The sequence below is a fragment of the Tamandua tetradactyla genome, chromosome 1 (genome assembly GCF_023851605.1).
Source record: "Tamandua tetradactyla isolate mTamTet1 chromosome 1, mTamTet1.pri, whole genome shotgun sequence".
NCBI lineage: Eukaryota > Metazoa > Chordata > Mammalia > Pilosa > Myrmecophagidae > Tamandua > Tamandua tetradactyla.
In genome coordinates, this window is record NC_135327.1 from 26,349,917 (window position 1) to 26,360,213 (window position 10,297).

A 10,297-nucleotide genomic window follows, 5' to 3' on the forward strand; every position below is an offset into this window, starting at 1 on the left:
ATGAGTATTGTAATTATGCTTTTAAAAATCCTTATGATGTTGCGAATTACTGATTATATGTTTTAATGTTTTATTTGGTTTGTTAAATTTCTTTTAATTAATAAATAAATTTTTAAAAAATCCTTGTGATGCATCCAGAAGTATTTCAGATAAAGTGATATGATATTTGGGACTTGCTTTAAAATAATCCAATGCAGGGAGAGGGTGCAGATGAAACAAGATTGGCCATGTACTGAGGACTGTTGAAGATGAGTGGTAGATACGTGGATTAAAAAAAAAATACCACTTCTCTTTCTACTTTTGTTTACATTTCAAAGTTTTATTCCCCCCATAAAAATCTTCATGGAAGATTTTTCCAAACTCAAGTTAGAGAAAGGCTGCCTGCTTGTTGTATAGCTAGTAATGTGAAAATCTGGGGAACTCTGCTGCCATGCTCCCTGATCCAGCCACAGGTGATGGAGAATATGAGAACAGCCCTGGGAGAAGCAAAGGCAAGGAATGGAGAGACAGAGTGTCCGACAGAGGATCCTGACCGTGGCATCTGAGACTCTGGGTCCAGCTATCCTTCAGGCCACCATTATCCTGAACAGGTGAATCAGTTAATTTCCTCCCATCTCATATTTTTGGTTTCAGATCAAGTTGGATTTCTGGGAATAGCTATTGAAAAAATCCTGCAGGACCCACCCTTTGCTACAATCAGTTGTGTCCTGGGAGTCAGGGCCATGCAACAAGGATAAGGCCGCTGCTCCAGGCTTAGCTGCCACAGATGCTTTGCTCTGAGGGAGACAGTCAACAAAGCATTCTCCTAGAATTCAGCTTTGGAGACTGAGTACAGAGGAGACCTCTCGAGGGGCCTGTCAGCTCCTGCCCTCCCTGAGAACTTCCTGTCCGCCAACCCCCCTTCTGAAGGGACAGTGCTAGCTCCTGTGTTAGTATTCCAGTCTCACCTAGTCTTGGCAGATTGGCTTGGGGTCAGCATCTGTCCCAAGCCAGGTGATTAATTTTTCTTTCCTAGGTTTTGGACTTGGGACCAGAAACTCTATTTCAGAGTTGTTGGTGCTGCCACCAATAGGCAGTGTGGGGCTGGGCCGGAGAGAAGGATCACATGGCTCCCCAGCGACAGCAAGTGCCATTCCTGACTTCCAGGTTCTTGACTGAAAAGACTGGCTTATTTTTTACCATAGGCACCATGAGGTGCCACTCTGGTGTCCTAGTTAGTCCCCCCACCCCCTTTTTGTGCTATGCTGGTTTGAATGAATGTTTCCTATCAAACATGTCCTAAGATTCTAAGAAACTTCTACACATACAAGCCCACTTATGTCATTTTCACAGTAAGTTCCCTCTTTGCACTAGTATCAATTCCATGTAGATTACCTTCGCATTCACATTTGTTGATGGGAATTATTAATAATTCCACACTACTTTACATTTACCTAATCCTATTGATAAATATCACTAAGTGGCTTAATGACTCCTTTAGATGAAATTTTCAGCTTATCACTCTCGTACTGAATTGGTAAGGGCACGTAGCGCAAGGACTAGAAGACAGCTTAAGGAGAAAAAGGGATTTTATCATGAAGCTATGAGAAGGCTCCAGGAAGCAAAGTCAGCTAGGCAGGGAAGGACTGGAACCAGGCAGGACTCTCTGTTTCTCATAATTGTTGTTCTCTGCATCTGGGTGATCCCCTCTCTTGGCAGATTAACTTCCTATGCATTTCTAGTCTTCATGGCAGAAAGGACGGTCCTCAACAGCTCCTAAATGTAGATTTCCACCCTTCAAACAATCGCTCAGGTTAGAATTGCAATATCCTAGCTTCCAGTCCAACTCTGTGAATTGGGGTCTCTGATGCAAGTCCTTTATCAGGGACAAGTTTTAAAAATACATCCCCAAAGACCGTGGTTTCTCTTTTCATTGTCTTAATGATATCTTTCAAAGGGCAGCGATCTGAAATTTTGATGAAGTCCAATTTATCAAATTTTTCTTCTATGGCATTTGGTTTTGGTGTTGTATCGAAGAGATCTCTGGCTAACCCAAGGTCACAAAGATTTTCTTGTATGTTTTCTTCAAGGGGTTTTATAGTTTGGGGTTTTACCTTTAGATCCAGGATCCATTTTGAGTTAATTTTTGAATATGGCATAAGGTATGGTTCAAGCTCCATATTTCTTCACATGGGTGTCCAGTTTGTCCGAGCACTGTCTGTTGGAAAGACTGCTATTTCTGCCTTGAATTGCCTTTGAAACCCGCTTAGAAATCAGCTGGGAGGAGAGTGGCTGCAAAGCCGGTGGTGGAGACAGGACGCCTGCTGGCACCGCCATCATGGAGGCGGGAAGCCCAAGATTGTGGGCTCTGCAGCTTCAGCCGAGAAGAAGGAGGAGGGAGCCGAGCGTCTCCAGCCGGAGGTGGAGGGAGAGAGGCGCCCGGGGACCGGCTGAGGTCGAGCGGGCCTAGAACCTTGTGACCCAGCGGGTGGAAGAGCAGCTGGATCTAACGCTGGAGTTCCTGGCTGCTGCCCTGCAGACGCTGGAGGGAGCAGAGAAAGCGCTGCTGAGAGCCGGAGAGGTACGAAGGTTATTGAAAACCAGGCTTGGTTTTCTTCAAAGATGAAGAAAAGATGGGAGCCCAGGAAATCCAACTCAGCGAAGCTCAGCCCGTTGCAGAAGAGGCGGGTCGCGAGCACGGCTCTAAATTGGTGACGGTGAAGAGGCCTTGGGACACACCGAGGGAGGAGCGGAGCTGGCAGAGCCCCGTTGCCCAGACGGATGAGCAGGTCAGACTGACCGACCGGACCCCGGAGTGCCTGAGTGCTGCGAAAAAGAGGGAAAGGATCTCACGGGTAGACCCAAGGAGGCAGAGACCCTGCTGAATTTGCTGAGAGATCCGTGGCCAAGTTGGAAAAGACTATTCAGGATTGGGGAGATAAACTGAAACCCACCAATGAGGAGTCGCTGCACCCAAAAGCTGGGGACCAGCGCCTGCTTGACCCAAAGGAAGCCCCCCCCACCCCCAGGCCGCGCTGCCTCTCTCTCCCCTTTGACCCCCACCCTGCCAAGGCCCGCCTGCCCCAAGCCGACCTTTAAACTGAGGGCAGAGCCTTAGCTGGGAGGCTGCTGTCGCCTGCTGCCGGCTCCCCGCTCGCCCACCCAGCCTGTCTCTGCCTCTTCCGGGGACTGCAGGGATCGCAGCGGAGCCAGGGGCTGGGCACCTTTGGGAACGAGATTTAAAGGAACGTGGGCACAACGCAAGTGTCTTTAAAAGCACGTTTAAATGGTGCTTTTTAAATGGTACTTTAAACTTTTTCATTTTACAGCTCTGAAGCAGCATTCTGCTCCCTTTTTCACTTTTGGAAGGTAAATTGTCAGCTTAATGCGTGCTGCCCTCTCCTTAGAGGAGGGAAAGAGGTCCCGGCCTGCCTCAGTGGGAGCCAACAGAGCCCAGGGAGACTCGGCTGTGGGAAACCTCACTGCTTAGAGAGCACCGGCCAGCCCGGAAAAGGGATTTCAGGAGTTAGCAACGACAAAAAAAAAAAAAAAGTGTCATTCAGGTTTTCAGCTTTACAGCATCGTGGGGCAAGTTTATTATTTTTATTTTTCTTAACCTAAGTGGTCAAATTCATGCTGTGAGGCCTCTGTCTGAGACCAAATCTGCGTCCTGCCCTTTCTCTACCCGCTTCCCAACTGCTCACAGAATGGATCATGGGCCCCTTATGTTGGGTGACCACTGGCTTCCTCTCCTGCCTCCTTTAAGAAAAGAAAATTACGTTTTTGTCCTTGCCTTAGCCACATGAAACATCTCATCACCCTTTTCTGTGTCTGAAGCTGCCATCTCTAAAAAATGCCACCTCATGCTCTACATCAGCCAGTGCTGGAGAAATCTTGAACAGCTTATGCACAACACTTTTTTAAAATTTTATGTTATTTTGAAACTTTGCTTCATTGGAGTTGGGGAGCACTGGCCACCCCAGCTGGCTGTGGGTACTGACCTTTTACAATTCCTTCCCCCCTAGTGCCCCTTTGGGGGAGGCTTCTGGGAGGTCTGTTGAGTGTGCATCCTGCAGCTTATTGGCTTGAACTGTACCCTCCTTTAGTGGGGACTGTTTGGGGGGCTGATTGGCAGAAAGAGAAAGCAATAATGCAACTGCTTTGATACTGAAAATTGACATGGTTTTTTTTTTGGAGGGGGGTGGTGTGGCATGGGCAGGCACCAGGAATCGAACCTGGGTCTCTGGCATGGCAGGTGAAAACTCTGCCACTGAGCCACCATGGCCCACCCGACAAGGTTCTTTATGAAATAAAGAACTAATCCCTCCAACCATCAGGACAAAAGAAATCAATTGGTATTAGGGAGTTAGTACTGAACTGGTATAGAGTTCTGCTGGGGTGAAGGAAAGGTTTTAGTAGCAGATTGTAGTGATAGTAGCACAGCATTATGAGTATAATTAACACCACTGAATTATGTATTTGAATGAAGTTAAAAGGGGGAAATTTTAGATACTAGAATAAAAATTTTTAAAGAACTATAGGCCTGTACAACACAAATAGTGAACCCCTAATATAAACTATGGACTGTAGTTAATAGTTTAACTCTAAAAATATTGTCTAATCATTTGTAGCACTAATGCAAAGTGTTAATAATAGGGAAAATTGTGTGTGGAGAATTTATTTTCTGCATGATCTTTCTGTAAATCTCCAACTGCTTTCCTTTAAAAAAATAAAACAAAACAATTAGCCCTATATGAGTGAGTCTTTTTTCTGGACTCTTTATTCCATTCCATTGATCAGTGTATCCATCCTTGAAATGATATCACACTGAACTGATTATTGTGGCTATATAGTAAATCTTGAAATCAGGTAGTTTGACACCTCCAATTTTGTTCTTTTTCAAAATTATTTTGCCTTCCTTTGCTTTTCCACATAAATTTTAGAATCAGCTTGTCTATATCTATGAAACTCTGTCTAGGATTTTGATTTTGATTGCTTTGAATTTATAGGCCAATTTTGTAGAATTTACATCTTGACCATATCGAGTTTTCCAATTCATGAATACAGATTCTCTGTCCATGAATTTGATCATGTTTGATTTCTTTCATTGGTGCTTGGTAGTTTTCAGCCTGTAGATCTTACACGTAGTTAGGCTTTTACTCTCAAATGATACAATGTTTTGGTGCTTTTTAAATGGTATGTTAAAATTTTCATTTTCTAATTGTTCATTGCTAGTATATGGGAATTTAATTGATTGAATTGACCTTGTATCCTATGACCTTGCTGAATGCATTTACTCATTCTAGAAGCTTTTTTGTAGCATCATTTGTATTTTCTCTATAGACAATCATGTCATTTGTGAATAGAAACAGTTATATTTCTTTCTCTCCAATCTATATTTTATTTCTTGATCTTACTTTATTCCAATTATTAGGCCCTCTAAGATAACGATGAACAGATGTAGTGAGAGAAGCCATCGTTGCATTGTTCTAATTTTAGGGGAAAGCTTTCAGTTGTTCACCATTCAGTAAGATATTAGCTGTAGGCTTTTTGTAATTGCCCTTTATCAGGTTGAGGAAGTTCCCTTCTATTCCTCATTTGTTGAGAGTTTATTTTGTTTATCATGAATTGATGTTGAATTTTGCCTGTTTTTTTTCCCTCCATCTATTGAAATGATCATCGTTTTTCTTCTCTGGTCTGTTGAACCACATGTTTTGATTCTTGAATGTTGAATCAACTTTGCAATTCCCTTTGTCAACTATCCTCCCTTTGTCATGATATTTAAGATGTATAATGCTTTTTATTTTGGGCTGGATTCAGTTTGACAACATTTCGTTGAGTATTTGTGCATCTGTGTTCATGAAAGATAGTAGACTGAAGAGTTTTTCTTGTAAAATTTTTTTCTGGTTTTGGAATCAGGGTAAAAATCTCATAGAAGGAGTAAGTAAATGTTTCTTCTCTTCCATTTTTTGGAAGAAATTGTGAGAATGTTTTGTTTCTTCCTTAAATATTTGGTGGACTTCACCAGTAAAGCCATATAGGCCTGGAATATATATAGGAATATTTCAATGATCTCTTTCCTCCTTTAGAGGGTTTAGGAAGTTTGTATCTTTCAAGAAGTTTTTTTCATTTCATCTAATGTGTCAAATGGGAATAATGTTGTCCAACATATTTCCTTATCCTTTTTCTGACTAAGATCTGCATTATAAGATATTTCATTCCTGACATAATCTGTGTCTTCTCTCTTTTATTCTTGATCAGTCAAGCCAGGAGTTTATAAATGTTATTGATCTTTCTGAAGAATCGATTTTTTATTTGATTGATTTTCTTAGTTTTCTGTTTTCTACTTCATCTCTCTATTTCCTTCCTTATGCTTACATTGGGTTTAATTTACTGGTCTTTTTCTAGTTCCCTAAGGCAGTAGCTTAGATCATTTATTTGATAACTTCTTTTTAATATAAGTATTTATACTATATTATACTGCTATCAATGTTCCTCTAAGCTCTGCATCCTACTTGATAAGTTGTGTTTTCATTCAAAATATCTTCTAATTGCCCTTGTGACATTCTCTTTGACCCATAGGTTATATAGAGGAGGGTTATTTAATTTCCAAATATATGAAGATATTCCACATACCTTTTTATCATTGGTTTCTGGTTTAATTCCTTTGTCATCAGAGAATATACTTAGTATTATTTCAATTCTTTAAAATTTGTTTCCCAGAGTGTGCTGTCTAACTTGGTGAATGTTCCAGGTGTACCTGAAAAAAACGTCTAATCTGCTTTTGTGGTATGTTGTATTTTATAAATGCCAATTCGGTTTCTTCATTTAAAAGCCATTTTAGTTGGATTTTCTATGTCCTTTCATTTAGGATGGCAATTATATTAGCCTCTTTGGGGTCATTTGCTCACACATGTGGCCACAAGTACAGGCACTTTGATGTCCAGTTCAGCATCCATTACTGGAGTTGGGGGTAGCTGTACCCAAAAAGCATTGTGGATACTGGACACACAAAGCCAGTTAATATTCACTGCAGATCACCCACTGGTTTTCATGGGTGCATGCACCTACGTAAGTGTACATACGTGCACACTCATAATCCCAATCTGTCCAAAATTAATAATCCCTCTATGCATCTCCTAAGTAACTAAAAAAATCTCACTCCTCCAAATGCAGTAATGTAAAGTTACATACGATTAACACACAGTTCTGAGCCCAGATTCTCTGGGTGCACTATTCCTTTCAATCATGTCCAAATTTTACTAGTCGTGCTTTGGAGACCTCTGTGCTAGATGATAAATGAAGCCACTTATGAGAGTTTGAAGTTGTATGTGCCCAGAACAGATTCTGTTCTTTTAATCCATTTCTGTGGGTATGGACCTGTTGTAGGTGGGACCTTTTGATGAGGTTATTTCAGTTGAGGTGTGCCCGAGGTGTATCTAAAGGACTGGAGTCCTTTATAAGAGGATGAAAGACAGGGAGAAGACCAGAAAAAAGTCCCAAAGAAGCTAAGAGATGAAATTCAGAGAAGCTAAAAGAGAGAAAAAACAGAGAAACTGAGAGGCCAGGCCACACACAGAAGCTCAGAGTGGAAACCACTGGAGCCAGAAGCTGAAAGCAACAAAACCCAGGAGGACAGGGAGAGACCAGCATACATCGCCTTGTGCCAGGCCGTGTGACAGAGGAGCTGAGAATCACCGCAGCCAGTCTCTGGGGAGAAGTTAGCATCTTGTTGATGCCTTGATTAGAACATTTTTATAGCCTAATAATGATAAGCTTATAAATTCATAAATCTCCATTGTAAGAGTCAACCTATTTCTGGTATATTGCATTTTGTTAACTTTAGCAAACTAAGACACCACCCTACCCCTCCAGGACACCCTGGTGCAGAAAAGCCATTAGGAAAAAAAAAAGCCCTAGGGCAGCTGTTACTTGTTGTCTTCCTGGTTGTCAGCCTGATGCTTTCAATGATGTTGACCTGTGATCCGTTTGGGAGGTGTTTGGGCCAATTCGTATCCCAAGTTGGGAGTGGACTCTGAGGGAGGACTGTAAAGGAGTAAAAGAAAACAGCCTCTGGTAGTTTCTCTTTATTGGCAGAGAAAAATGCATTTGTTAAATCGTTGAGTACATACCAGCTTCCTTGGCTCTGCATAATATTCTTCAGGCAGGAAAACACTGTTGGAAGAGGCACCACAACTAGAGAAAGTGCCCAGCCAAGCTGCTCCTCGTTCATGACCAACTTGCATAGTGATCAAACTATGTATTCAGAGGGATGCAGCAAGAATCACCAAAATATCCTTCCACGTGTTTGATGGTGGTGACCTTTGTATTTTCCTCAGAGACACACTATTGCTTTTCAGTGCTGTTTCTGAGGGCAAGGAAAGTTCTGGTACCCTCCTTTTGCGCAAGCACACACACACCGTAGTAGCACTTGCTTATGCCTCAGCAAGCCACTGAGGGACCTCTACCTGACCAGAGACCCCATCCAGCTGCTCACACCTCAACAGGCCAGGCTTGTCATAGATGGACCTCCCTGGAAATCCATCCCCTCTGGGGCCACCAAGCCCTCACTCCAAATGGCAGACCATGGTGATGGTCAGCCTCCTAAGGTCCCCGTAATTAGCACTAACGTGGATCCAGCATCCAGTAGACCAAAGGTTTGGGTGTGTCCTTTCTGCCAGGGTACATTTATCTTTAGTTTGGTTTGATGCTAACATAAGTCTCAAGGCTAACTGTGCTGGTTTAAAAGGAAGTATACCCCCTAAGAAAAGCCATGTTTTAATATAAATCCCATTTCATAAAGGTAGAATAATCCCTATTCAATACTGTATGTTTGAAACTGTAATCAGATCATCTCCCTGGATGATGTGATTTAGTCAAGAGTGGTTGTGAAACGGGATTAGGTGATGACATGTCTCCACCCATTTGGATGAGTCTTGATTGGTTCATTGGAGTCCAATAAAAGAGGAAATATTTTGGAGAATGGGAGATTCAGAGAGAGCAGAGCAGAACGAGAAGCCACAAGAAGCAGAGAGTCCACCAGCCAGCGACCTTTGGGGATGAAGAAGGAAAACTTCTCCTGGGGAGCTTCATGAAACAGGAAGCCAGGAGAAGAAGCTAGCAGATGATGCCTTGCTCGCCATGTGCCCTTCCAGCTAAGAGAGAAGCCCTAACTGTGTTCACCATGTGCCTTCTCACTTGAGAGAGAAACCCTGAACTTCATCGGCCTTCTTGAACCAAGGTATCTTTCCCTGGATGCCTTTGATTGGACATTTCTGTAGACTTGTTTTACTTGGGACATTTTCTTGGCCTTAGAACTGTAAGCTAGCAACTCATTAAATTCCCCCTTTCTAAAAGCTATTCCGTTTCTGGTATATTGCATTCCGACACTACCTGACATCTATTTTGTTCTAGACTAGAGAATCTGGATCAGCTCTGGGAATTAGGATCCAGCTCTGAGAACTAGAATCCAGCTCTGGGAATTATATCAAAGACATTGACTTTCTCGTGTTTTAATTTTCTTAAGTTGGGTCTATTTTCATTACCCCTGGACTCGTCTTAATTTATTTTATTTTATATTTTATGGTCACCTACAAAAAGTCGAGTTACCTGTCACTTTAATCCTTTGGAACCCTATAATTAAAATCTACCACATCTAAAGAACCCCAAGTATCGCCCTATTTTGTGAAATCCAACGATCATGCCTGCTCAGCTATCTATTTTGCTAACTAGGTTCACTTTGCGTTTGGCAGGCAATTGTGGCCACCTGGACTAAGCTACCCTGGTCCTTCCCATCCCCTCTGAGCCCAGTGATGCCTTTTCAGTTGACCCCTCGCCCACCAGCATCCCCTGCCAAGGAAAAGAGCCAATAAAAGCCCATTTAAAAGACTGACATCTTTCTCATCAATCTATTCCTCAAGGCAAAGGTAAATGAAAAGCCTTCCAGGGCCCAGTGGGACACTCACCAAGGCCAAGTTGGGTGAGTTGGAAGTCTAGGATGGTTCCAATTCAGCATTCCTGTCTCCTGAAGTCTTTGAATTCTTTCCTCTATGCTATGCCAAAGTGTTCCTAGCCTTTCCCCATCATTTTGCACAGAATAGAATCCAGAACATTAGCCAATCCAGCAAACCGCCAAGTAGCCGCCTGCACCTCCCAAAAGGATGTCTCCATATTGGAGCTTTGTCCCAAAAGAGATGCAAAGCCCGCCTTCCATTCCCGAGTACCCATAAGTCCATTCTCACAGATATACCCAAGCTATGCAACCATAAATGTCCCTGCTCCTCCTTCAAGGAGTAACTCTTCTTTTTTCTCCCCTGGT

General features: G+C 42.6%; 1 pseudogene; it reads left to right on the plus strand.

Annotated features, from left to right (window-relative positions):
* Positions 1–498: 498 nt before the first annotated feature.
* On the plus strand, positions 499–3,078 carry LOC143680401 (uncharacterized; annotated as a pseudogene).
* The last annotated feature ends 7,219 nt before the right edge of the window (positions 3,079–10,297 follow it).